The sequence below is a fragment of the Diachasmimorpha longicaudata genome, chromosome 17 (genome assembly GCF_034640455.1).
Source record: "Diachasmimorpha longicaudata isolate KC_UGA_2023 chromosome 17, iyDiaLong2, whole genome shotgun sequence".
Lineage (NCBI taxonomy): Eukaryota > Metazoa > Arthropoda > Insecta > Hymenoptera > Braconidae > Diachasmimorpha > Diachasmimorpha longicaudata.
Window position 1 is genome coordinate 5,138,467 of NC_087241.1, and position 25,995 is coordinate 5,164,461.

The 25,995-nt window shown below is 41.7% G+C and overlaps 1 protein-coding gene across 2 annotated transcripts in view; it reads right to left on the reverse strand.

Moving 5' to 3' along the window:
- Positions 1-25,995, reverse strand: part of LOC135170556 (transcription factor SOX-13) — an 82,066-nt gene that overhangs the window by 32,258 nt on the left and 23,813 nt on the right. The gene's annotated exons all lie outside the window — the stretch shown is intronic.

Sequence of the window (25,995 nt, forward strand, 5' to 3'; positions counted from 1 at the left end):
ACTTCCTCCGTTTTATCCACCCCTCTTCCCTCCCCGCCTCTTCATCACCACCACCACCACCACCAGCATCAAAGCTGCCCACTCCCTCCCACCCACTATTTTCCCACCCAACAATGCCCCCTCCCCCTCCTGTTCTTGTCAGAAAATGCCTCTCACTCGGTATCGGGGTTATTCGGGTAGTTTCGTCTCGGTCTCGTGTACAAAAGCCGACTAGCGACAACCGACTGACAACGGAATCGAGGTAACTGACGGCTTCCAACGTTTACCACGCCCTTCACGCCGAGTTACCGCCTACTTTCGGGCCCTGCACCCACGCCGTGTGTGTGCCAACGGTTCGGATGGGGAGATGCTGGGAATTCTATCCCCACCGCTGAGAGACTTGTTCCTTTATTGCTGGGTGAACCTATAGTCGTGGGGCTACCGAGTGATTCTTGATTTTTAGACGGCCCTGCGGATTCTAGGGTGCATTCTTTTTTTTTAAAGGAATTTCGACGACGGATTCATAGGGGGAGGGAAGGGGGATTAATTTTTTGATGGTGATAGGGAGTTGGGAAATTTTTTAGTTGAGGAGGAGAGCAGGGTCTTGTTCAGGTATTGGAGGGTTGTAAAGTAATTTGCAAAAGAGTTTGACTATTTTTGGACACCTTCTGACGTTTCACAAAGTAATGAGGTATTTTGCAATGACCAGTATTGTTGATGAACAATTCATTCATTTAGGAAGTTCAATGATATCTCAAATTTAACCAGAAGTCGATTCCAGACTTGAAAAACCTGGAGCTTTCGATATTAAAAAAAAATCTGTTATTTATTCATCAACAACGCACAATAATATGAACAATTCTTTGGAAAATAAAATGAGTGATGCCTTTTTTCGAATTTTCCTGAGGACAATAACAGTTACTGAATCTCCTTGGAGATTCCAAAGAATCACAATTTTAATCAACAATTAATTTGATAAACATGAACGGATTGTATAACACAATCTATTAATTTTCCACGCAACAGTGTAATATGATTATGCAATGGTGATTTTGGTGAAACCTGCTGGGGCTGCGCATTGTGTACCTATTGTCTGATTCAAGCAGGACGGTGACTACTGACGCGGGCAACCCCCGCTATTCCAAACCGCCAGATCCAATGGGGGCCGCGCGAGGGTGGGAGGATGAATGCCAGTTTCAACCGACCAATAAGGCTCCAAGCCACCTCCCGCGCAAATCACAATGCTCATTGTTATCGGTCTCTCCTCCGCCCACACCCCCGTTCTCCTCCAACTGGCGAGTGCTCCGGGTCTCTCCGTGCCCCCGCGAAACAACTGGTTACGCGCAGGTAAACCCACGTATATTCATCGCTCTGTTTCATGCGCAAACGCCTCAAGGGGATCATCTCCCGTTAAAAAAATCGAATAGTCGATTTTGTTTTCCGGACAAATTGGAAAATTCTCTGGAATTTTCCACGAGTCCAAATAAATCCTAATTTTCAACCCCCAATTGCGGAATTTCTCGGACGTCTCGAGGAAATTGTTGAGGATTCATTGGAGTTGAGAAAAAAATAGTTATAAAATAACTATTACTATTATTAATATTTTTTTGGTGATTATGAATTCAAGTGGGATTCGTGGATTTGAATGAAATACGATTCGAATAAATATTAAGATGATAAATGAAACGCATAAATTCGAAGGAGCATGAAAATACACTATAAAAAATGACGCCTCCCGTCAATGTACCATAAACATTCCTCACAATTTTTCCAACCATTATGCCAGGTGATACTAATGGCTGTCGATTTTGGCTGTCCAAGAAGTTCCGTGTCCCCTTACGCCCCATGCATCTCAAATACTTCGCAAATATCTCGTACCGCACGTCTGTTGGCACGATATTTTTTTCTCCAGTGTCTTTTGACGTCAGTTGTCAGCACACGGAGAGAAACTTTAGATAAAACTCATCCTAAATTTAACTTTAGTCAAAATTAATACATGATTTTTTACCCTAACGTCATTTGAATACTACTAGGGGAATTTTTTATCAAAAATATTTCTTTGTGTACTATCAACTGTTATCCCAGAACTATAAAGATACTACCCACCAAGGATTATCTATATCTATATCACATTAATGAGAAAATGAGAGAGCTGGGGCACTGTCTATCCACCTAGTTTATACAGCAAGCAGTACCTTGTCTCTGGGTACACGTACACCACTGCAGGTAGACTCGTTGCCAACCCTCTTCCTCCACCCTCCCTCACCCCCTCCGCCCACCCCCCCCCCTTTTGATACACTGTCAGAGTTAAGAGAAACGGACGAGAATGGCGGCGGTGCGCATCCCTTTCATGTCTTCCGTAAACCTTCCTTGTGCCCTCCTCTTCACCCACCCTCCTCGAAGCTTCTTTCAGCCCCCACTGATGTCCCAGTCTCTATCTTTACAATTTTCAAACCCCTCTTTGTGATGCTCTTTATCAAAATTAATATTGGAGTGAAAATAAACGTGTGGAAATTGGGCAATATTTGAAATATCGTTGCAACTCCATCCACACCTGCTTCCAGTGGTTGTGTTATTTTCGGGGGAATTGGATTTGTCCAGAATATATTTTGATGTGTTTGAGTGCCGGTCGATTTCAACGGCCTTCGGGCCTCTGTCGTACTTATACTGAGGTGGAAAATAGTGTTGGGATTGGAGTTGAAATTTTTGTCGTTGAATTTACGAAACGCAGAGAGAAAAAATTCCTTTTAAAAAAATCAAATTCTTTATTTTATTATTTATTTTTCTATTTCATAATTATTAATGATAATTAATAGTTGAGGCTCTCATTGTGGATATTAAATTAATCAATATTAATTTTCTCACTGATGACTGGTTCCTCTGAATTTCCATAATTTTTAAACTATTTTGATTTACCTATTTTTGCAGTAAAATTTTCTTATCTGTCATTTCAATTCAACCTTTATCTATCTCAGTCATAAATTATTAATGACAAAATCCCGAACAACCTTAATAAATCCACCGCAAATAGTATTTCATCTTTGCAATTCTGCACCTGCAAAATATGTTTGATGTTTTCTTCTTCTTGTCATTGATGTTAACTCTTTAATAGCGCCGTCTGCTTTTTGTCCACTTGCCACCAATGATCCCTCCCCTCGTCCTCCCACTCCAGTAGTTGGACTTGTAGTTGTACGTCAATGTAACAGAGTGTCAGGCGTAAAGCACAAATAAAATAAAAATCATGGTAAAAAGTGTCTGTCTATCGGTTGGAAAACTGGTATACCCTATACGTGATTGAATTAATTCGGTTCACGATTGTATTTCATAAACCCGAAGACCGATTATTACTGGATCGTGAGAGGTGACAGTCGCGCTGTGGAAATAAACAACGTCATCCAATTAGATGCCGGGGATTTTTCAATTTCAATGGCTTTTTTTTTTTTTTTTTTATTCGTCTTGATTTCAGGAGTTTCTGGTCTTATTTATCGCGATGCGGTTCTTGTGTGGTTTACTTGCGTGTTTCTGAGGTATTCGCATGTAATTCCTTCAACTAGTCGGTTGTAAGAGCCTCAGGTTAGAGTTTATGACTTAATTTATATGTTGAAATGACATCAGATGTTGTTATTATCGTCTGAATTATTATTTTTTTCCCTGATGATTATTGCGGGGCGATTGAATCTACCGACAACTCATGAAACTTTGGGGTACAATGAAAGTTGATTATTGATATTCTAATTGCCTTATCTGACGGTTAAATATTACTGAACATTCCCGCAGGTAAATTATCATGTCATTCAATCAGTTAGTCCCTTCTCCCTTGGTACGTAAACGGGACAGAGGGGGGGAGGGGGTTTGCATCTAGACTGAATAGAAGGGAAAGTGTCGGACGGGCTGCTGACTCGTTTCACTTGGGCAGCGATCCTCGCTGCGTAAATGGCTGAGGGGTTGGCTTTTTTTGGGAACTCGGGGCTGAGGATGATCCCAGGATAAGATGCAATCTGATACCCATTACATAGTTTTTACACTTTTTTTTTATTCACGGCGCCTCAACAGCACAACGTTGCTCTCAGTATCCTTGAATTCGCATTATTTTTAATGACTCAATCCTTTTAACCCCCCCTCAAATAAATTATTATTTTTAATGAATAAAAGAATCGACGACAGTCGTAATCTTCAATTTGAATGTAAATAAAAATTGAAAAGTCACTGCATTCCGATCTCCCCTCAAAAAATCATCAGCCTCACGAACTTCGGTCCAACTCTCGGTCGCTCTCACTCCCCAGAATAAACCCCCTCCCCCCTGTCTCCCTCCGCGTTACTATTCCTGTTTCAAAATACAAGAACAATGAGTCTTTCCACTGGGGGGATAATTTCCCCGTGCACTGGCAGGCGCATGTGTCCATGTGGGTGTACTCCAACTCAGCGAGCAAAACGTTGATAAAAAAAAAAAAAAAATGAAGATTTATGTTTGGCAACGGCTGGTGCGATGTCACCGGGTATATACTCTCCTGCCAGTGCTTCACTCTCTTGATTTGTATGTACGTGACTATGGGTGCGGGTGATGGGTCTTCCACGGAGGCACAGCGGACCTTTTGCTTCTGTCATCGTCCGATTTTCTATCCGATGGGGGAGGACCACGGTGGATGGGGAAGGAGGGGATGTGAACACGACGAAATATTCGTTGGTACTTCCAGTTGCCTTCTCACAAAATGAGATTAATAAGACAAATTCATCGCAAATACCAGTGCTTTTTTGCCCTATTTTGCCCCGTTCACCTCTCACCCCCTCCTTACCCAGTACCAACGTGTACGTCTTGACATCACTTGTGAATGAACATTGGCTCGGCAGCATTTCCGGCCGTGCTCGCCTCTTCTTGTCCACGTCTTGTCCCTCTTCGCGTCCGACATGTGCGAGAGAAGAGGCTGCGCCTCCACCTCCTCATGAATGAGTCCCCAGTTGGGAAAATAAAAGTTTGGGTGAGGGAGAGGAGAGCCGACGAGAGGCCGATGCAAAACAGGGTATACCAACTGGGGACGAATTTAGATACCTCGGGTGGAGTCGAGCTCTGTACCGTCGCTGCACGTAACTTTCTCTCTTCACTGTCTTTTATCTGCGGTTTTTCTCCATTTTTTTTTTTCACGGGTTTTCCGCGCACAAGTCTCGGCCCCTTTGTTGGGGTCATTATTAATATATAGCGGTTCAGGGGGAGGGGTAGGGTTCTATTTTCAGGAAGCACTGGTGGAGAGGGGCGCGAATACTCGATTAAAAGATATCGATAGGCGATTTTAGGGTTTCCGGAGGTCTTCAGAAGGCTCAATACCTTTTGACCCGAAATTCACGTCCTTTAAATTTTTTTAGTGAACTCAAACAATTTCTGGTTCATTTTAGTTTCTTCAAATGCGCACGAATTGCCCTTCAATAATAAACTCGCTTGGGTTTTGTTCTATTACGAGATCTACCTAGTTTTCAATAGTTCTCTCAGTAGCATTATAAGTGGGCAACGCCACTGGGGACACCTGTCACACATATCACGAGGCCGGGGACAGTAACGTGTACCTATTTATACGAATTAACATTTAACAATTCGCGACAAAGGCGGAGGCGCAAAATTTTGCACAACTCAGAATGAGGGAGGGGGGGGGAAGGTAAGTGTTGGATGATAGGGATGATCGGTATGTCCCGGTTTCCGGTGGATATTTTACTTAACAAATTGTCGCTTCTTTTTTTTTTTTTTTCAATGCCACGGAGGAGGGCAGAGGCACGAGCTCTCGCGTGGCACGCGCTCGTTTCTCCCACCTCCTCGGTGAAACGACCCGGTGATATGCATCCGTGTGGCGTTGCTGGATGGCGTTTGGACTGTGTTCCTATCATGTTGATAGGATTAATCAAATCGTTGGGGAATTTTCGGGATAATCGAGACGTTGTTTCAAGTGGTTGTGATCCTGTGAAATAAAAATCAAAGAGCGGAAATCAGTTGGAAAATTATTTTTAATGAAAAATCGGAATTTCATTACGAAGTGCCTTAAATAAAGCCATCCCCAGGCGCCTAATAATCCTCGTCATCTTTATTACTCTTAGCCGAAAGTTCACGGCTTTCCCATCAGTCTGAAGACCAATCATTAATTCCGCGAATTAAAAAAAAAATGATAATAAAATAATACGGGGATAAAAAATGATATTTGAACTGAAATCACGGCGATGTAGTTCGGACAGTTTGCACTTAACACAAAAGAAATGACGTGATTAATCTTTATACTGTATTTACCAGCGCGTGGGCGTAAATACAATCGACAAATGCGCTTTTCTCATTATACCCGAGGTATGTATTATATCTCCAGTCGACGATCTGTTCGCGTACTGTGCGACACCCTTGATCACGTCACCTATATACATTGAAAACAATGCTGTGAGGTGAGAGAGGCGACCAATGTACCGCACGATTTCACTCGGATTTGTATTACCGTCCACATGGCCATAAACGCCTCACACTAGTGACCGTAATTCACGCCCACGCCCTCACACTATTACTCTCTCACTCTTTCTCACCAACATTTGCCCTGTCGAGTGCAACGAGAGTGTGGTCATACGTCACACGATGTTATGTACATGGAGAACCAATTATGGGCTTTGACTGTGTGGGTTTTAATTGTTCTTACGGTATTTTCGAGGGATTAACGCTGAATGAATATCGACACCTGTCGAATAATTTATAATACCGGGAGAATACGACGAAAATTTATGGAGCGATATGATTTATTTTTTTTTCCACTCGATTGTTGACGGGGCAAATTGCGGGAAATAATTTATTCAATTTTTGGAAGATTAAATTACTGAATTTTAATTATCCTTCGCTGGTATAAGTTTTCCCGTTTTTTTCCTACAAATTTTTCCCTTAAATTCTGACAAAAAAAAAATTTGACTACCCACACACCCCGCAGCCCGTTGTAACCCTAAAACAATTAACCCCAACCCACCTGACACAATTCCCACGAATTGAAAATCCCGTGAAGTCAATTTTATCGCCCCTAAATCACTGGATTGAATTCCCCCAGCAATAAAATTTCACCAACAAGAAAAAAAAAAAATCAAGCATTAAAAACATTTTGCAACAATTTTCCCCACCCCGTAGAAAATTCACATTTAAAATCCTCAACTGAATGGAGCTGGCATTCCCCTCCATCAGCACACTCATAAACCGCACGATGTATCAAAACTCATTTGAAATACGAGAATTCCTTCCTCTCCAATCCCAAGTGACTGAACGAGTTAATCGGCCCCACGGAAGTACAATAAACCAAGGGGGTGGATAATAAACCGAGTCGGTTCGTTTGATAACACTGGTATTTTGCATCGATACATCTGTGCAATAGAGAGAGAGAGAGAGATAAAAATATTCTTAGAGCTGTACCAACGAATATTCTATAAATAGTTTGAGTTTTGTCTTACTCCTCCTTCCTCGAGTGGCCTCACTCACTCCGAGAGGGCCTTTCTCCAGCTATTCGCATTCACATCTGTGTACATCAATGTGTGAATTGTTGTATGTGTGGCCTCAGCATAACCCATCGCTTCCACTGTACAAACCCCGAGGGCACTTGCACTCCCGCACGTTATGCATCCTCCTTCTGTTCTGCTTCGAGTCTTTTACTTCATCTCATCTCCTCAACACCATCCCCCTCCTATACCCCTCATCTAGCCTCCTACCTCACCATTGGAGCTTGCCCCGTGGTCTTTAGGAGTTGTTCAGCTTCTCGTTGTCGTTTGCTGACTCCGCAAATGCCCTCGCGCACCCACAGCTATTTCAGATCAGCAAATCCACGTCGTGGATATTATTGTATACACTGGTGAGTGCACCGGGGTTTCTTCTCGTTATGCGTGACCATTTCCGCTCTACTCCTATCCCATTACTCTTCTCATTCACGAATTCTTTTCGGGTATTTTTGAGGTGGGTGGAGAAATTGAGGAGCGAGGGAGGGCTTGAAAAATGAGAATTCGGTGTTTGAGGGGTTGCGTCGTGTACACGGAAATAAATATTGGATAAAAATTAGAGCTCCAGGGGGTGAAATGAGGGACGAAGGTGGATTTTATCAGGAAAATTAGTCTCGAAGTTTAATTTTAATAAAAAATTTATTTTCATGTAATTATCATCACCTCAGTGAAAAAAAAATCTCTAGTAACTCGATCCCCAAGACACAAGACCCTCCGAGTCACACGTGAGGTCGCGGAGATCAGCGGGTCGCGGGTATAAATCGAGAGTGTATCCGTCCTTGAACTCGCTTTCGCGCGGGGCCTCGCGCGAAGACACATCGTGCTCCGGCTAAATGCGTAAGATATATTTAACTCAAGCGTGGCAAAAGCCCCACCATTGTCGTTGAGCAAAACCAGTGACATCTCATTGAATTGAGATCAAAGGAAGATAATGCCCCCACCGCCCCCTCCCCCCAAAATCCCCAACTCTTCCTCATTTATTTATTTATTCAGAATTTTAATGTTTGAAAATTGGGGAAAATTCCTGTCGCTACTGTCGATTATGATGTATTTCTCTTCATGGAATTTCGCAATTTTTACGAAATAATTTTCACCCCCAGCGTTAATACAATTCCAACTTGATTCTCATGAAATAGTCGTGGGGTACAATAGCGATAAGACTCTTGACAGGGAATGATTAATGTCTTAACGCATTAACAGGCTATTGACAAAGCACTCGCACAACTTCGCAGTGGCCCAATGCAACCGTTTTCGGTGTTGTATAGTCCACCCCCCCCCCCTTTCTATTATCCCTCTGGTGTGTCACCTTGCTGTTGAAATAGGGTGGGAGAGGTGGTAGGACGAGGGCATTGAGAAAAGCCGTGTGGTGGTGGCTGGTGAGATGAAAGGAAATAAAGGAATCGTAAGATGGTTAAAGAAAGGGCTGACGGGGGTGGAGCTTCCTTAAATCGTCGCCCCACCGTCGTTCTCCCTCGAATAAACTACCTCGGGTTGTTCGATGGATAGGGGTGGGAGGGGATACAGGAGGACGAGAGGATGATGGCAGAAGAGTTCAGACCCTGGGACAAAAACTCATTCCGTCGTTGGGTTCCTTCAGGAAAAGGAGAGAAGAAAAAAAAAAAAGTACATGGAAAAGTGGGAGATACTGTGGTGGGTTGTCTGAGCCGTTTCAATTCACCCCCTTCCATTTCACAGGGTTGCTCTCCACACCGATCGGGAAAATCTCGCTTCGTATAAAGAAGGCATCGGTCTCGATTTCCCTTGTTGACAGGCAACGATAACATTCAGACTGAAGAGACAACTTTGATTCAAAGTTTATGCCAGACATGTTGGATAAACGATTTTTAAGTGGTTTCGGGCGAATGCACCACAGGGGGGGTGGGGGCGGGGGTGAGGGGATTTATTTGAGGAATATATCGGGTAGTTTGATGGCTCGTTCGTAAAAATTATGAAAATTTTTAGTGTTATCTCGTGGCGATAAAAAAATGAAAAACTCACGTTTTCTGATCCAGAATAAATCAATATCACAAACCCATTAATGACATAAAAATAATAATTCCCTTTCATTATCCGAATCTCATGGATTGAAGCCAATAAGAGTGAGGGCATGAGAGTACTTGCAGATACCGCTGGCATACCGATTTCGAGAGGTCGACTATCACTCTACGTTTTTTGGCATTCATCCTTTCATACGATATATTCGTATAGTTTCGCGAGTAGGATAGGGTAGTTATCTGGGCATATCAGCTCCACTAAAGGAGAAAAAAAAATATATATATGAAAAATGGTATTCACTGATGGGGAGGATTGGGTTATATTTCCCATGTATTGGATAGGTTGTCCGGTCCCTCCCATTTTTTTTTTTGTTACCATCCACTTTACCATTTGATTGGATTATGCATTCGTAATTCCCTCTTTCAAGTACGGACAAATGCCCTTTCCCCCCTGCTCCCTCCCTATAAATAAGAAAAAAACATAACGAGAATGAAAATATCAATTGGATGAGAAATGGAAGTACTGTCTGACGCTGTAAAAAGAAATGTTAATTTATTGTGAAAATTCTGAAGGCGAAGGGAAAAATGGAATAGACCGGGATGGTGGGAGGAGTTGAGGGGGAAAGGGATGAGAGAACGTCCGAGGATGTGGCTCAACTCGTTCATAGTATTCATACTAGCCCTCCCGAATGAAAAGGCCCCTGTGTGCACCTCCCCCCCCCCCCCGAGTCTCTCGTTCAATTCTCAGCTCTGAACACTGAACCATTTCGTGAAAAGAGAAGGAAAATTATGATGATTATTGTTATTAACCTTTTCTGTGGAAATGATTTCACCCCCGTTGTACCCCCACAGCCCCTGTCTTTCGGTATTCATTGAATAAAAGCCTCCGAGTTTTCGGTGCTTCTGTGTATACCCCATCTTTAACCCCCTCATCCCTCTTCGCACTCCTGTCATATCATTCTTCGTATTATGAATTTCCATTAAAGTCTGCGAAGAGGGGGAGGGGAGTGGGAGGAAATACTTTCGGCCCTTCAATATTTTTTACATCAGCGGAAATTTTTTTTCCCCGCAATTCAGAGGATTTTATCGCCAAATATTTGAACATAAGTCCCAAAATAAATTCCGAATAATCTTCAATCAAGTCCCTACTTTTTGCAGGAAATTATCACGATTAATTTGACACATCCGGTTGTCTAAAAAAACTGTAATAATACTCCAGTGTGAGGAAGTGAGCACGTTCCGAGGGTATGTTAAAGTCAAGAGAAGACCCAGCCCAGTGAACACAATGGGTCTGCTGTTCGAGCTGAGACTATATGGGTTTTGTGCGAGAAATGGTTGAAGGGCGGGTGGGGAATGGAAAGGGAGGTGGATTATATCTCATGTACACGTGTTGGATGGCCTTGTTGAGGCACTACAACACCCGTGTCTCCTCTCTCAACTCACCAATGGTCTTTTTCCATTCAAAACACGTGGGTCACATTAGCTGGAAGGGTCAAATAAAGGGACAAAGGGCCCCGGGGCTTCTCTAACCCTGGCGCACAGCCCTCAAGAGTGACCGCACGCTCAATTATATCGTTCAATCGTATGAAACTCCAACCCTCTGTCGGATTGTACACAACTTGGCCGTGTCGATTTGATTTTCATTGGGGCTCTTTCTTTTTTTTTTTTTTTATTTTTATACCGCCAGGGGATAACGATGGCCGTGAGTATGAGCAGTTCAATTGTCGGAGGAATCCGACGATGGATAATACCAGTGCACCCTCACAAGTACTTTCGGCCTTATTCTCGCGGATAAACGAGGGGGTTGTATTCCAGTCAATCGTGTGCGTGAGAATTTTCCACTTTCTCGTTGAGATTTTTTTTTTCTTCCTTCGCTGCTTGGACGGACTTTGAGGGCTTCAGTTATTCAATGAACGAGTGCCTTTTTTTTTTTACAAATGATGAACTTGGTACAAAGAAATACTTCAGCGAAATTGATTTTCAGGGAGGGAGGAGCCAGAGATTTGAGGAAATGATTGCTGATACAAGTTTACATATTGGATTAATGAAAAGACATACTGTTTGTACGTCTAGTATTCGTGTAGTTGAGTTAAGACACTTCATTATGCCCCTCATTGAGTAATCGCAACTTCAGATATGCACTAGTTAACGTAGACCGAGACTTTATCGAGAGGTTTGGGGACGGAAGTGGGGTAAAATATTGAAGTGACAGTGGGTATCAATTGGAAATTCTCTTGGTGATTGTAATCTGTAATTGGTGGTGGTGATTCGTGAAGTGAAGTGGTCTTTACTAGTCATCAATCATCATTTTTTTATTTATCCAACTGCTGGGTATCGATTATTATTCAGGAATTTTGAAATGATCTCAGAGTGACAGAGAAATAATTTCTGATCAATTCTTTTTTATAAAGCGTAAGGTCGAAAAATGTCCTCAATTAAGTCCCAAATATATTGTAAATTCAGGCCCAAATGTACCCTCATTCGAGACAGACCTTCGGTATACATCGAACCCCGATTATATCTTCCACTCATTTTCATAAAAATATTTTGAAATAAGGACCGAAAATTTCTCCAATCAGGGCCAATCGATATTGCTTCAGAATATATCGGTTAATGGCTGTCACGACAATCTCCCTGAAACCAGTCAGCGCAATGTCATACTCTCCTACATCAATTTATCAGCTGACGCAACTATATCCGTAGTTGACGAAGAAAAAAAGAATGTTGAATAGCTCGAATGTAAGAGGAACGATGAAGTATTCCGGTCACGGGGTGCCTGAGCAAGAAGTAGTACTGCTCACCCAGAGGGGGTGAGGTAGCAAAGACGTTCGTTACAAGGTGGAATGAGGCATCTCATCTCCTTGGCCAGCCCCGCTATCATGTCATAAAAATAATCAACTCCCATCCAATGAGCCCCCCCGAGCTACTTTGATCTCGCGCATTTGTTTCCTCGTCAGAAGATCGTCATGCCCAACCCCCCCCTCACCCTCCCCCGGGTCCCCCTGCTCATCTCTTTTATTTCCTCTCGCCTCTTCCTCCGCTGGTGTTCATAATGTTATGTCTGTCATACTTTTTTTCCCTCGTTCTCCACCCTCCTCGTGGTTTGAAAGAGAAGGGCGGGCAAAAAAAAAAAATGAGGTGGAAATGTATAGATTGGAGAGAGCTGTCGAGACGTTGGAGTAAGAGTTGAAGGGCAAGAGCTCCTTATCGACGCCTCAAATTCAAGTTGAGTTGTTTTTTTTTTGCTTTCGAGATATATAAAAAGTTAATGGGCAAAAGAGACCAACGACTACTGGCCACGTCGATCATCCTGGGCAATGACCATTCATGAAAAAAAAAAAACTCAATTCCCGGTGAAATAGATATGTTTTGCCTGTTATTTTTTTTTTATTCAAACTCCATTTTCCAGTAGGATTATTTTGTACATGTTGGGTTAATTTGTCGTGCTTGGGAGATCCATCGTGGATACATATTCCCATATTTGGCTATCTATTTTTATTGATCAAAAGGTGAACGCTGGTCCCATTCATGCGAAGCAGTGAAAACCCATCGAAACGATGGGGGAACACATCGTTGAGGGGGTGAGGGGTGGGATGTGTGGTAGAATGAATTCATTCAATGTTAGAATTTATGGATTGGTTGGTATTTATCGATGGGGATTATTTGAAAAAGTGATCGATGAAAGGTCGGTGAATTTAAGACGTCTTAAATTGATATTTATACGATTTACGGGGCATCGCTGCTGTTTAATTCCGTCCAACTCAATTAAAATTAACCCTTCGATAATTATCCGGTGAAAATATTTGAAAAATTATATTCATTTGATTTACATAAAATAGTTCTGAGCTCTTCAGACCTATTACCCAATGTAAACCGTTGAGTAGTCACAAAGTCCAATGGATCATCACCGCAGAGAGTGATTCGTCGGATGTATCAAGAGCCAGAGACATAAACTCATCGGGAAATAATGAACTTAATGAACGAGTGGAAGGGGATAGGGGGTTTGGAGGAATGATGTTGGATGGGACCAACGAGTTTGGTCGTTTGGTATGAAATATTCAGGGGAGATCAATCCAGCTGGGACGATGGGTCCATCTCCAACACACTGACGTCACTGATGGGGGAATTTTCACCGAGGGTTGGCGCGAGTTGTACCAAAGCGTAACGGAGGCTCCGCTTAACCCCTTGAGTTTGCGGGTATAAAGTAGTTATGTTTGTCCTTTGAGTTGTTAGGGGAAAGGGAGGGAGGGATGACGCCCACGGGCACTCTGTTTAGATCCTTCGGGACTTGATCTATCTGCACTTAATGGACTACATGCTGTAAACAACTTTGTCATCAGTTATGTCCCATTGGGCTCATATGCGCCTCGGGTCAATATCTATCGATAGATTTTCAAATTCAATTTTTAAGAAAAAGGTTTAAATATTCTGGGACCTGTAAACACTCGTCATGATGGGGAAAAATGTTAAATTAAAAAAATTAATTCCCTGGAGTCGTGTTAATTTATAACGATAAATAAATTTTTTGAAATTATGTCACTGTATCCCACCAGACCTAAACGTCTTAAAAACCAATAACCCAATTACTCCAGTGGCTTTCTCAACTACTCATTAAAAAAATCCTCTCCGGGCCTGACTTCAATCATATGCGCAAAAACCAAAGCTACAAAGCTGTCTTAAAAAGTCATTAAGTCTCCCATTAAGAAAAAAAATATGAGACGCCTCGCGGAAATGTCTTGCGGATCGAACACGTCTTTAAGAGGCTATAATTTTCGCTTGCGAATGTTAAATCAACTAAACTAATGAAGAAGGCATGGGAGGCCGAGTGGAGGGAAATGAGCGAGCGAAAAGCAAAGACTGAGCCAACAAGAATGAACGAATAGGGGATATCAATCATCCCTCGACTCATTAGCCACCCGCCTTAATCCATCTCCCGACACTTCGATCATCCTATCCTCATTGTCCAATTCCTCTCTTCCCTTCATGTTCTCAAGCTGAGAAACAAAATCGAATATTATGAGAGAAGACATCCGGGTGCAATCAAACATGCCCTGGGGGATAAAAACTAATAAGAAATGTTTTATAATTATTTTCAACTGATAAAAGTGAACCACCTAGCTCTTTGATGTTTATGACAGTGGCGTGTTTGTGGAGTTAAAGAAGCATAGACATTTGAATTGCACCTGCAAATACGCGTGCTGCCACTTCGTTAGGGAAGGTATCTCCCTCGCGAAACTCCTACTTCCTGATGGGGATCGACTTAACGGGTTAATCAACGTTTTATGGGATTACGCTCGTTTATACCTGGAATGACTGTTACTTGAGTGTATTTTCTTCTTACGCGGTGAGTGGAGAAAGTCCGGAAATTAAAACGGAGGCATCGAATCTACTCTATACACCGGGAATTAACTCAAACCTTCATTAAGGATTCCCCTCCCCCCTTCCTCCCGCCACCCCCCGAGACTAGAAGCAATAAATATAAATATTTATAACTTCATGCTTATAAATATTTGTTATGCAGTTATTATTTTCCCTTTGCATGTCATTGTTCAGCTTCAACATGCGCCAGATTTTCTCATTTTTTCTCCATTCAGTGGTAATCTACGAATATTAATGATCCCATGATCCTCACCCAGTGGATAATATCGTCGAAAAGCGCGTAGTCATTAGCTCGCACCAGCTTACTCATCAGTTCTCACGTACAACAGACATGTGTTATCAACTTATCGCCCTTATGCTGGTGAGATGCTTTGAATCACTGCGCTTTTGAAATTCAAGTCATGCACCTTAAACCTTTGTATAAATTTTCCACCCTCTGGAGGATGAGGGGAGGATTGAAGATGTGTCACACACGATCTCTATACGGTGTATTGTCGAGGTGTCGTACGTTCAGATGGATCACGCATTTCTGATGTAATAAGCTCTTTTTTTTTGGGAGAAACGAATGATAGAGTGGGGCTTTGATCTTTGTGGGTCTTGTGATGGAGGATTTATTGATTAATACGGTGAATGAAATATGAAATATTAATTTTTAATATCAATTAATTGATTTTTTTATACTAACGTTGCGGAATAAATTTCCGTTTTATTTTTTTCAGCAATAAAACATTACAAATAATTTAAGTCACGTAATCCTCTTCACAAACCCTAGGAAATACTCATATGTATCTGTTTGTGGGGTAAAATGGGTGGATTTTTAACGTGACTCAATTATTTTCGATGAATTTTCAACATCGGAATACTTGAGTACTTCGAGCTCATCGACTATTCGGGCGATTGTAATCCAATGGCCCCTGGAAATAGGTTTACGAAATGGATGAATGTGTGATGTGTCGTATGGGGGGTTAAATCGTGTTTCGACAGTGGGTGAGATACATACAGGGGCTGCCCTTTCTCGGGGTTGTACGACGAAACGAACCACACACTGCCAAGCGGGACGAAAGCGAGCAATCAAAGGGAATAATTCAAGAGGCGACCCACATTGTTCCCTACGATCCTCTCTGGCAATACCTGGACAATTCCCAGGGGAATTACTGTCTATCGCTTTCATTCTTATTTATACGAAAAAAAAAAAAAATGTCCAGGTCTTGTTGATCTATCGCAGAAGGGGAATGTCGATTGTCACATAAACTATTGTTTTTGGAATTGTGGGGAGACTTGAGGACTTTTATTTCAAAATATTTCAGTGAAAGAAATATTGTTTAAGTCAGACATGAAAAAAATTGGCTGCTAAGACCTTTAAATTACTTCAAATTACCACTCCCATAATTCCCCAACTTCCTCGAATCTCCATAAACCAACCAACGGTCAAAAAATAGACACCATCCCCCCTGCACTATTACCACCCCCCAACCGCCGACTCATCACGACAGATTTGACGACGCGACTATGACATATCCCCTTCTAAGTACCATATTATATTATAATCCTGCTCATGACTTTGGGGGTGATGGCAGGGGGGAGAGGGGGTAACAACACGTAACGGCAAACCCCTGGAGGGGGTAGGGGGTTGTCTGGAAGATTAGCACCTCGTATAAAAGTGCTGTATAGTGGGAATGAAGTGGCAAAGTCGGAGGAACCAGAGGGAGAGGCGTTGAGTGAACAGAGGTCGGTTCAATGCTGTTGAGTTAGTGGCAACGAGTGAGAGAGAGAGAGAGAGGAAGAAAAAAAGGTGAACCCTGTTACTTTTTCTTTTCTTCTCTCCTTCATTTCCTTCGTGTTTTTTTTTCTCTCACTCCCTCCCCCTCCTGCTCCTCCCCCCCCTTTTATACGTAGGAACTGTATACGTAAAGCTCACTAGCACCAACACCAGCATTCGTGTTTCAGCCCGCTTGGAGGGAAAATTAGTTTTCAGAGAAAATTTTTATGAAAGAAATGGTGAAAGGAAACTGTAAGGTTCCTTTTCTCATTGCTAAGGCTATTTTTGTTCGCCAAGGCGCGAGCGGAAGAAAAGAGTATGAGAAAAATGGTGGGAGGAGGAGGAGGAAAAAAAAAATGTATAGAAGGAACAGATTCTGAGCCGACAAGTCGACTCTGAGGGGGTGGGAAAGAGGGGAGGGGGGAATTCAATAGCTTTTATTTTTCTCTCGTGTTAACCCCGCGTGGGCGCCACATTCGTTTCACCGGTGAGAGAAGAAAAAAGAGAAAAGGGGTTCTTCTGCTTATTTCTTTATTAAATTTTATTTCAACCTCTTTCTTCGAATGCTTTTTCCTTTTTTTTTTTGGTTTATGGGGTATTTTCTTATGTGGGCGCAATGCGGGGATGAAACAGTCGGGGTTTTACTAATTAGTATTGAAAAATTGGAGGGATTTTTGTTGATATCCAACAACTTTGTGGGATGATGTTAATTTTGTTGTAATTAAGCAAGTGGAGAAGGGGAAATTGTTGGGGGTTTATTGTTGGGGTTGTCGTTGGGGGATGAGAGGTGTGCGAGGTTGGTTATTCAAGTCTTTGGTAGTGATGTACTTTATTCAGGGTTTCTATAGTGTGGAGACTGTTGGGGATATCTAATTATTCATTACGTACTGAGAAGGAAATATAATTTGGCCAATCAATGGCCAGAATTCAAATTCCCCCTGATGTATCAGTCAATATGATAATTATTATCATATAATTACCCTCGAATAATTTTTCTAAAATCTTCAACCTCTTGATTTTCTACTCAACTCGTTTCCCTTTTTTCCACAACTGCTGATTTTTCTCGAGAATTTAATTAGATAAAATTTTAATTGCCATTGCGTTCTATAAAATAAGGCAATGTGTATCACGTAATTACACGTCTATGAGATTGTGTTACTTGAGATATAAGGTAATAGCGGCATTCTCTTCATCTCACTCGATCACCTTCTTTTACAAACGCCACATATCATCGCCGTCGTTGTAACATGGTCCACTTAGCATTGTCCAATAACCATAATTGCCATCGGCGTTGGTAACGGAACGAAAAGTTGCTCATGCGTGTGTCTACCTCTCCTTCTTTATATGTACCACATATTCCTTCTTGATACCTCGTAGTACGGTGCTGTCTTTACACATACAAGCGTGGAGAAGTAAAAAAAAAAATTAAAGAAATTCTCGATGCCAATTACCCCATGTGGTGAGTGCAATGGACGAAACAAAATTCAAGAGACAAGACAAAGAGGCCAAATAAGTGTAGTCCTGTATTCACTGGGGAATCTAATCGTGTTTTCAAATCAAGTTTAACATTTTTTTTTTATCTTTCATCAGTCCCTTTTTTTTCACTGTTTATTTCATTAATATACCATTTAATACGTGGTAGATTCCACAGTATTTTATTTATAAATTTATTGACACAAAATTCCATTAATTCACATACAAATGATGAGATTATAATTCAAAATTTGTATGGGAATCAATTTCTAAGAAGTAACTACCCTTCAAAGCCTCAGCTGGCCATCCCCTTCACCCGTATTAATCCCAAAAAATATCAGTATTCTCAAAAAAAAATATATAAACATCAAAGAGAGCATTGTGCACCACTTGATATATGAAATTCTCATTACGTGATAGGATTTCTTCTCAGATGTCGAAATATATATATTTTTTTTCCCCGTCGTTTCAGCAAAAGGTTATTCAGTGTCTTAGGAAGAGTGTAGGGGTCGTTCGACCGCCGAGTGGAAATACAAGGGGGGGTTGGGTGTCTGACAACGTGCACGATATAGCAATGTTGTATGTTCTTAGCTGGAATGTAGTTGCAAAGCCGCATCAATACCGGTGGCTGCCCCGGACCGAGAGAGGGAGATCCTGGTGGGTGGTGCTTCGGTGAGGGTGAGGAGGATGGAGATAAATACAGCTGCATGCTGATGGATAGAGAGGAGAATAGGGCGGGTACTTCTGGGTGATAGCAGGGGTGGTGTGGGGGGAGGGTGGGAAGGAGGCGGTTGAGGAGGAGGGGAGGGTCTCTATACATCGCGAGGGCGAGAGATCACTGCGCCAATATTACAGCCAGCCACCAAGATTACCAATATCCTTGAGAGGCGCTTCTAGACCCTGTCATAAAAGACGGAGCTTACCAAGATATTACCCACTACCACCAACCAACACGTTGCACTTCTATAGCGCTTGAAGAACTAGACCAGATGGTATCCATGAGCTTTCAATGCACTTTTATCAAGTCACAAATTCTCCCTTTTTTCCCGGTAGAGGGAAAAACCTAATGTCTTAAAGCTGGCTTAATTCAAGATGGTGGATAAAAAAAATTTACGACTTTTTTTAATTGGGTGGAGGGTTTTTTGTTTTTCTAAATATTTTTTAATTTCAAGGATCCGATACTTGTCGTCGTGAAATGGGCTCAACCCATCTCAAAAACCGTCATAAACCCTCGAAAAACACAATATACCGTCTTAAAACACTGTCAACACGCGTTATTACTCCACCCCCACGCGTTATTGTCCGTCACCGTGGGTCTGAGACTCCCCGAGGTCGTCGATAGATCTTTACAATAACCTCTGGACCATTGTGCCAGAGTTTTGTCCAACACAAAGCTTTAATCCGCGAGTAGATCTACCCAATGTCAACATTCTCCGTCCACGGGGTCATATTTGCCACAGTGTACACATCCCCCTTATCCCCCAACATCCCTCCGGGCAGGCCAACACACGTGAAACCTTCAATACGCAAAAACCCATAATCCCACCCCTGAATAATCGTCATTTCGCGTATACGGTATTGTGTCGTCAGCCCCTGGAGCGATTACCCTAGTGGATGATACATTGGTGGCACTTGACGAGCTCTCATTACATCGACAACTCCCTGTACATTTTTTTTTTCTTTTGACATTCTCATTCTTTTTTTACTTTAATCTCGATGCGATACATATCGCCGAATCGTTTATTCGGATTACTGATGTTATCTAGGGAGATTAGTGTACTCAATTCGTATCACGAATATTGTTGAATAAGAGAGAGAGGGAGGAAAATAAAATACATAAACTCTAGCCCCACATGTCCACGCAATTACGCCACATCAAACGTGACAGATCCAGCGAATTACTAGTTTTTCGGGTTATTGGTCAATCTGGAAATATGATGATGATGAGCAGGATCGTGAAGTATCGGCAGTCGTGTACAATGTAATTAGGGTGATACTTCCAATTGGCGTTGGCGGAAAGAGAGGAAGGGGGAGAGGGATTATTTTGACGGCCTTATCGCCCGATAATCGCGAGGGTGCAATCCCTTTGGGCCCGAATATGTCACCCCTAGGGTTCGGATTGTGCGGTAATAGGTAGTGGATCGGTGTCTGTCATCGTGACACTGGGATATCTGGGGATTAATTGCTTTTACTGTGGGAATTAGTCGCAATTGTCTCGGAAATCGAATGATTATGATTAGAATTTTATCTCCGATTGTGAAAAAAAATCCTTCAATTGCAACATAATGAATATTCTCACTGTCTGAACATGACAAATTCAATTGACATATTCGCCCAACTACAGACACAGGCCCGCGGTAGGTGTGAGGAATTTAATGCCCGTCTCCGCGGGCTTTAACGAGCAATCGTCAAATTAAATTAAACGACATGGGGAATATCGTTAAAAGCGCCGGTGCCGCTTGCGCGGATGCGCGCCGTTAATTTCAGTGGCAAACGCGTGTCGTCGAGGGGCCCGAGGAGGAGAAAGGGGGATATTTTTCGTCTCTTCCGTTAACCCTCCCCGATCCCTCATCATCCCGTCGTATGCCTTGCAGAGATGTGCAATACTTGTACTTGAGCTTTTGCTATCAAAGCGGACAAATCGTTGAAATTGTTCGTATACGTGTGCCACACGTTTTGCTCCACTGAGCGGAAACCTCCGGCTCTACCTATTACCCTTGACTCCTCTTCACCCCCTCCTGAACCCCTTCAGTAATCCCCGGTCGTCCATCAAAGTGTCGAAATAAAAAAAAAATATATAGAGAAGTGGTAAAATCATTAAAAAGTCTTGAGTTAATGAAGACGACTCAACTCGTAGATATAAACATCCGAAGTCATTCCTTTGGATAATTTTCATGATTATTTATTTATCTCTTGTTTACTTTATTGAAGGTGGTGCGAGGGGGTGGGAGTGGAGGAGGGAGGGGCTCGACTGTAGAGGGACTATAAAAGAGCGGGAAATTGATTGGTTGATGATGACGGAAAGTACAATTTTCAGTTTATTGTGGGGAATTGAGTGCTTCGTGCATGTGCACTCGCGAGTTTATGGGGTTTTTATGCATAGGAGGCTGATTGTTGCCGCTGATTGAAATATTATTTTGAGTGAAACTGCAGAATACGGGGCTTTAGTCGAGAGGATGGTAAAATTTTTATTTTTAACGGTTGATGACTTCTTACTTGGGAATAAGTAAATAGAGGGAATTGGAATAATTGAGATGGTTAATACTGTTGATTTTTGAGAAATTTTATTGGAGCAATGATTAAACATTAAAAATGAATCATTAAAAAAATGGCAAATTGATTATCTGATGAGAGGAAGAAATACAATTTTCACTTTATCATGGGGAATTGAGTTTTTCAAGTATCTGCATTCCCGCTTTTATGGGTTTTTTATGAGTAGAACACTGATTGTTGCTGCGGTTGATTGAAATATTATTTTGAGTGAAACTGCAAAATGCAGGATTTTATGGTTCACCGTTGAATGAGGAAAAATATTTTTTTACAAGTCTTAGGCAATTTCTCGGAACATTTTTACATGTTTCTCAGTTATTAAAAATATTTCAATCATATTCCAATAAATTTTTTGACCCGATGAACTCTTTCTCTTTCACAAGACTACAGAATGACAATAACAATCGCATACATCATTTAAATCGTGATAAACTGCACTATTTTTATTGCAAGACCTCGCATTCGTGAAATGTCAAAGCCTTCGCAAAGACAAAAACACGAGCCTTCAATCCTCCGACACTTATAAATGGAAATGTGTCATTTTTTTTAATGGAATATGGTGGTAGCCTCCCACCAACACTTGATGAGTTCTCGTTCTCCAAAATGTTAGTAAAAATAAAAAAAAAACAAATTGAAATCCCAGAAAAAGAAGATTAGGCTGTCTCGGCAATATGCTTCCGTCTCCTTGACAACTCGAAGCCTGCGCTTCATATTCCAGAACAATAATAATTTAGACACGTGTGGGCCATACGTGCCATCAGTAGTCGTACCAAACACTCCCTGTGTGCAGATAGACACAACAGAACGAAAGAATATATAAAGATCCCGAGACGAGAGCTGAAGATTGCTCCAGTTTCCTTGGTACCATGTGTCTTCCATTCACACTCATCAACTTCACTAAAAATCATTCTATCCAACACGTCAGACGCAAAATTCGGCTCAATATCACCCAACATTTTTCGTTGAGTCCCCGCAGTGTCTTTAATAAGGCCCAAATTATTCCCCCAGAATATCACAATTCTGAATGTCATTTAAATTTCCAGTGGAAACGTCTGGGAGAGGGGACAAACTATCTCAATCCAACAACATATCTTACCTCTTCCCCCTCCGCCCCCCAACTGTAACTAACGATGCTTAATTAAGTCTACAATTAACTCTCGATAATTCCCCAACAACGACCGGAATTATCGTCATCGGGTATCTCCCGCAATCCACTAACTGGTAGTAGTAAAATTGTTTCCCTCCACATATACAAAGTCTTCTACCCACCTATCGCTGTGTAGGATCAGCTTCGCGAAGACAATTGTATCGAATAAAACATTATAAGGAGAGCCAACAACAACAAGACCAACAAGATAAAAATAATGTGAATAATCATGCCATTCACCACAATTACGCAGTCTCGAAAGTATAACAATTAGGGGGTGAAGGGAAAGGGGGAGGCTGAGGAGTGGGTTAATTTAGTTGAGGAGTTGAATGTTGAGGGAGATGGTTAATACTGTTGATAATAACATGAAAAAGGACACGATTGGTGGAAAGGGTTTATCTCCACGAGAGAGACTAGTGAGGGCGCGCGGTATAAACCGACGAATAAATACTTGGAGATGTAATCGCTGAAGGAAACAAGCGGCGGGATTGTTTCGCGGAATAATTGAAAGCGCCGCTTGAGAGCTTCCTCTCTCATTCCCATTCTCGGTGGCTGCTGTTGGAATGGGAGGGAAGAGAATTGGGTGGAAAATGGTGGTTGGGATGTACCGGGAACAGGGGAAAATTAGGGATTTTCATTGAGATAGTTTGAGGGGAATTACGAATTATATTGATTTAAAAAAAAATTGTTTCTATCGATATTGGTTTGGACATCTTGATTAGTGTTGATTATTCACAATTTTCCAAAATGTTAAATGGCAAAAAAATTCCCCACCCCAGTGTTAAATTAAGACTCCCCGAGACAATCCTTTGAATTCCATTCGCAAATAAAATAGCAATGTCGGCAGCAGTCGTACTGATCCAATCGGTCCGACTGATCAGTCCAGGGGATGCCTAATGTATGCGTAATGCCGCTCCCCGGGCCCCAACCGGGGATAGTCTCCTCATTAACGCCCTGGGAGAACTACCTCGACCACTTTGCCGCCTTGTGTTCTCCCTCATCTCTACCCACATGCTCTGCACACGGTTCAATAAGGGGCCCACACTGCCAACCAATATAGACCTCATGTTTTGTCCGAGTCGAGAGAGTCCCGAAAGGGAGAAAATAAAAATGGTTGAAACCACCGAGCGAAGAAACATTCAACGATTTGCGATAAAATCCCTCGAGAATACCCACTCCCTTTGTTCAATTTGTTTTTGTTGTCGTTTTCTAAACGAGAACCCGTGGAATCTCCTTTCAATGAGTTCAAATTAACATTTGTGTCTATAGTTGGCAGTCGGTGTACGTTTTGATGGATTCTGGAGAGGCCTTTTACGGGGAGATTAGAAACGCGGATTATTGGAGAGAGAGAGAGATAGGGCGCAGCGAGATGCACAATCCTCTTGAAGGATTACCACGCAATTTCTGTACTCAATCTCTTTAAAGTACGTCTAAGTAACAGGAAAAAGCGAAATTAAGAGTTTTATTATTTCCATTAACTCGTATATTATTTTTTATTTTACAGAGATTTTTATTGATTTTTTACCTCGCCAGTGTATCACGAGAAAACAGTGAATCTTCAAAATAATAAATTAAGACACTTCGAGCCTAAAAAGGCCAAAATATCCTAAATTTTGGGTCAGTTCAATGTCAATTGCTTCTCAAATCTTCTCAGATATTAATAATCAGTTTGGAGGTAATGAAAATGTCTGAACGACCGACGATCGAATCAGAAATATTAGCGAAACGAATTTTCCACATTAAGGGTCGAAAAAGGTTGAATCGAGAGTTCAATAATACATCGAGTCGGTGGAAGTTGCAGTGGAGTCTATTGGAAAGCGATCTCTCAAGTCCATGGCAGTTCTTACGCTGAATAAATAATGGGACAATATTTTTAAAACGCCTATAATTCGCGCGAGGCAGTTGGAAAAGTGAACTTTTTTTTTTTTCTCCCTTCCTCTTTCTCCCGTCACTCTCGTGGAATGGCCGAGTATTTATCGGCCCGTTGAGTATAACCTCACACTGGCCTACGAAAATAAGAGCGATCATTTATACCGATCCTTTATAGTGGTATCAGTATTCCCCCATAGAGTGTATAAGGGAGAGTGGAATATACGTTCGAGTTTTTTTTTTTTTTTTTCAACATCTACAATCGTCTTGGTCGATCCTCGGAATTATTGCGGCCATTTATCGGTCCCTCCTTACTGTTTTAGTAATGACGTCCGATCTCAGTGGTTATACACGTGTGCGATCCTCACTACTAACCGGCATTACTCGGTGTGTAGTGCCCACAACGGTGTAAAATAAAAATCCACTGGGGAGGGTAAAAGCCCGAATCGGGCATGAAGAACCGGTCACGTGCGTCGAGTTATGTTTGTTGGATGAAAAACTCGTTTGGGATGAGTACAATCGAGTTGAGGGGGATGATACCGGTGAGGGAAAAAATTTTTTTCCACTCCCCATCGGGGCAAAATGAATTGTCTTTTTTAGGTGATGAATTATTGAAATTCTTGGTACAATAACAACTCTACTGGGATAGTATCTACCAGGAATTGCATTTACCGACAATTTTTATTGAAGAATAAAAATAATAGAGATAATCTGAATTAAGGCCCAAAAAAATGTCTAAAAGAAACATGAGATGCATTTAAAATCAAGCCCTTTAAATTTCTCAAATTACAGCTCACAGATGCTTCCGATTAAGGCCCAAAAATGTCTTAAATTTGGGCCCAGCAGTAGCCCAAGCAGTTCTCTACCCGTTACTGCCTTAGATTTCTCATCCTTTTCTCAAATTAAAAAATAAATTAGAAATTCCAGTGATGAAACCGACGATATGAAATTCCCATAAAAAAATATAAATCAGCCAGAAATTTTCGAAATAATGGGATAGTCATTGAAGACAACAGTTAAAATACTCGACTTCTAAACTCAATAAAAAAAAAAAATTTTTGAAATTGGTGAAATACATTTTGTGAGAGTTTCACGGTTATTTTCGTTATATATACACCGTATAGTTTTGAAGTGGATAATTTGGATGTTTCCCACTGGGCTGGGTTGGCTAATCCTACAGAAATCCCTGTCACGGGTGCATTAAACGTTCTCCTTGTTGAGAACGAGTTCTTCTCCCGATAAAATAAAAGTTAAAAATATATATTTCTCTTGTCGTGGCGCGGTATCCCCTTTACGATTGTCGATTGCCTATAAACATTATCTCGGCTTTCTATTCCATTGGTATGTATAAAGGCGGACGAACCGGCTACTTTCACGACGAGAGGCCCCGCATTGGATTGTGTGAAAGCAGGACGCACTTGTTGGCACCGCTGAGAGTCATCTCCCCATTGGTATTGTGCGGTTTGTCGACGCATACATGGCGCCCCCCCTGCATCATCCATTGGTAAAAAGTTGCCCCTCAGGCTGTAATACTACTTGCGAGTATACATCTACATTTGGATGAGCAAGAGACCGGCAAAAACGGCTTAAAAATGGGATTAAATTAAGCCAGAGGACGAAAAAAAAAAAAAAATTGAAAA